The sequence below is a fragment of the Quercus suber genome, unplaced genomic scaffold (assembly GCF_002906115.3).
Source record: "Quercus suber isolate HL8 unplaced genomic scaffold, Cork oak 2.0 scaffold_97, whole genome shotgun sequence".
In the NCBI taxonomy this organism is placed as follows: domain Eukaryota; kingdom Viridiplantae; phylum Streptophyta; class Magnoliopsida; order Fagales; family Fagaceae; genus Quercus; species Quercus suber.
Window position 1 is genome coordinate 1565546 of NW_027069562.1, and position 4404 is coordinate 1569949.

The window sequence follows — 4404 nt, forward strand, 5'->3', positions numbered from 1 at the left end:
CGACAACCTAATCCCACAATTAATATTCCTCAGAAACGAGGTCATACCATTCACTATGATCAGGCGTGAATTATTCTCATTATTAATGCTATCATGGTAACTCTTACCAAACAAAAATAATTTGCCACTTTTTCTTTGGTCTCTAAGTAATAATGATATAGCTCCGAAGGGAGGTTAACATTACACTTAGTCTAGTGTACACCATTGCCTAGAATCAATGTGAGTCACTAAGTAACTTCACAGAAGCGTGGTTGTTCTCAATGTAAAAACACATTTCATCTATCATTAAGAAGTTTATCCTGTAATACCATGAATTAAACACCCTCCGAAGGGAGCAAGGCATATACACCAAGGCGAGGTGCCTAATCACACTACTATAAACTGGCGTTGGAGGCCATGAGAATCAACCCTTGAATCTCTCTCCCACTAGAAAATTTTAAAACAAGTGAATTGTCTTGAAATCATTGTGATCTTATCACAATTTTAACCTTACACATCAAATGTATTTAATTGTTTAAATTCGATGTGATGTAACTAGGTCACATCACAATAGTGTAACGAACATTCATGCTATCACAAAGAAGTATAACCTTGTAATTCATAAAATAAATACCCTCCGCATGGAATGCAAGACTCAAAGTTAAGACAAGGTATTTATTCACTTTACAATAAACTTAACAAAAAAAAAAAAAAAGAATTATTTCACTAATCTTATTAGAATCACTAACTAAAATGGAAGTCCTAAACTATTTAGGATTCTTTAAAAACACTAATGAATCAAAAATTAGTTATATAGAACTCTATCCTTAATTTACTTGATAAAGTATTCTAATCTCATTAGAAACTATGTAGCTTTAATTAGAATTTTAATTTCATTAAAAACCTCTAATTAAAATAAATTAAGGACTTTTAATCATAAAACAATTTAGGACTAAGAGTTCTAACTAACATCTTTGATCTCATTAGGTCTTTTAGTTAGATAATGATTAATAAATGTCCTTAACTTTTAAGGACTTTAAAATTAATCACATAGCTTTACTTTTATTTAAGTGAAAAATAGGTGCCAGAATTTTTTGGCGACTCGTTCTAGTTGTGAGTTTTGGCAACTTGTTTTGGCAACTCACCCAATCAAGAGTTCATCTAGAAGTTATGGCGACTTACTCGTGACTTATCTCACGACTCGCTAGTCGTGAAAAAACCCAAAAATAGCCATTTTTTCTGTTTAATCGTTTTTTACATTTCCTATGAATAAAACACATTCTTAATGATGAAAAATAATAAGATTAAGATTAAAACTTGAATTTCATCGATGTTAAAGTGTTAAAATTCAATTTTACATGGTTAAAATCAAACTTAAACAACATCAAACATCAAAATCAGTTTTAATCAAACAATAGTTTCAAAAACTATAATATGCAAAAAAATGACTTCAAAATTTTCACAAGTATGAAACCACATCGTAGATCACAATAAATAGCAAGTTTCCCATGCACTATTGAAAACCAAAAACAGTTAACTCTTTGATTTAGACACCGAAACAAAGACAAACATTTTGGCTTTTCTCATTCTTTAATCAAGAATGAACATGGGCGCCTAGTGCAGAAAGCAAAAAACGATTTCATACAGTTCCCTTCTTGCTATCTCTTATCAAAACATATAGAAACATGTTCAATTATTAATTTAACAATAAATTAATAAAACCCAACATGTATCTATATCAGACCATACGTGCAACAAGTATGCAAAAAATTTTACTGTAGAAAACTAGAACACCAAGAAAATGTTTTTTCTTTAATTCTAAAATTCAATCACATGTTATACAAGCATGATATTGAAGACCATTCTATACTAATTGTTGGAAAATTTGGTTTTGTATCTCATACAAAACACACAGCGGAAACAACAATCACGAATCTACTTCATTCATGAGAGATAATATGTAACCTTGAATTCTAGAACAAAAAATAGAAAGCGTACCTTGGTGTGGTGAAATTCAAAATCTAAACTTGAGAATTACTTGGGAACACTTTCAATCTTCATCCCAATTTCACTTGATGCCCAAGAAGTGTGGTCTCTCAATCGGTTTCCAAGGAGAGAATAAAAGAGTGTCTAACACTCATATACATCATTGCATTTCTTATGTTATCTAAATGAAAACCACACACACTTTTTAATTTTGTATATTTCTCTCCTTATATATAACTGATTATCTAATTGGGCTAGCTTTTTGGGCCATTCCAATTGAGTTGTAATATGTGGCTTGGAGTGGGGCCAAAAGGGACCAATAAGACACTAGCTCCAATGGACCTTGAGCTTTTCTGTCAACTCTTGACAAGTCCAAAGTTACCATTAACTATATTTAATACCACTATATAAATATAGTTGCACTCTAGGCCTTATCTATGAATTATATTCCAAGACTTTATTATATATACAACCTCTTCATTAAAATATTCGTAGTAATACAAAGTCATAAATGTAGACTGCCACTTTGAAGATTACTACATCTTAATTCTTAAGTATCCGGTTTAATCCTTTATGTTATTCATTATATATTTATGAAATCCAATTCCATAAATATATACTTTAGTAACTCCTTACTAAAGTGGTTAGGCCTAACACTTTGAATAACCAAACCCACTAAACTTATCTCAAGGGAATATTTTATATCTCCGTTAAGAGATTATGAATTCCATCTTGAGAATATGTGTTCCATCAACACTAAATGCGGCTGCCCAACATATTGAGTTTATGACCGTAACTTATAGATCTCACTCCTTATATATCAAAGCAACCTATATCTCATGATCAGGTCCATTATTCTTTCAGGATTTAGAGTTGATGTAAATAGAAGTCGTGAGATTTATTATTCATTTGACAGTCGTTAGGAGAATAATAAATCTCACATTGGTCCAGTTCAATATGTCTTAACTCTTAAAACATATTAACATATCAACTAGAAGTCTCCACTTCCATGATCAAGAAAAATCATTTTAGTTGATATATTATAGTCTTCGCAGATGAAATGCCCAATTTCATCACCGACTACAAACTAAAATTTTGAGTTTACAAAGAACTTATGATTTATATTTTTTGTGACAAAATCACATAAATCACATACTATGCATCTCATGGACTAAGATAATGTCCCATCAGTTCATTTATAGATAGTCTCATATAATTAAACTATTTAATTATTTATGACATGCCGATAAATTGAATTTTAGTGCATAAACCCTAACACTTACCACATACAATAATAACATTCTTAAATCTCAAATCCACAAACGCCTATTAGACCAAGTAAAAACCTCATTTGCTTCCTCTTGCCCAGACCTCCACCCCTCTACCAACTAATGCACACCACCACATAAGTCGCCGGACGTTGGAAATTTGGTTTTGTATCTCATACAAAACACATAGCGGAAGCAACAAACACGGATCTAGTTCATCATGAAAGATAACATGTACCTTGAATTCTAGAACAAAGAAAGGATGCGTACCTTGATGTAGTGAATTTCAAAACCCTTACTTGAGAATACCTTTAATCTTCATCTCAATTCCAGATGGTGCCCGAGAGTGTGGTCTCTCAATCAGTCTTTTGTACATAGACTTTCAAAGAAAAAAACTTCTTCTTCTCCTTATGGAGAAAAACTGATTTCTTTCTTTTCATCATACGTATGGTAAAACTATTCTGGTAGTTTCTTTATTTAATTACCCTTATTAAATAATGACTGATTATCTAATTGGGTTAGCCTTTTGGGCCTACCTAATTGGGTTTTAGTTTGTGGCTGAGATGGGACCAAAGAGAACAAATAAGACTCTAGCTCCAATGGGTCTTGGCTTTTCTGTCAACTCTTAACAATTCAAATTACCATTAATTATATTCAATACCGCTATAAAACATAAATCACTCTAGGACTTATTAATAAATCATATACCAAGACTTTATTATACATACAATTCCTTCATTAAATATTCGTAGTAATACAAAGTCATAAATGTTAATTGCCACTTTAAAGATTACTACATCTTAATCCTTGAATACCCGGTTTAATCCTTTATGTTATTTATCATATATTTATGAAATTCAATTTCATAAATATATACTTTAGTAATCCTTACTAAAGTGGTTAGGCTCAACACCTAATAACCAAACCCATTAAACTTATCTCAAGAGAATATTTTTATTTCCGTTAAGAGATTATGAATTTCATTTTGAAAATATATGTTCCATCAACATTAAATGCGGCTACCCAACATACTGAAGTTTTGACCGTAACTTATAGATCTCACTTCTGATATATCAAAGTAACCTACATCTGATGATTATGTCATATTCTCTCAGGATTAGAGTTGATATAAATAAAGTCGTGAAATTTATTATTTCATTTGACAGTTGTT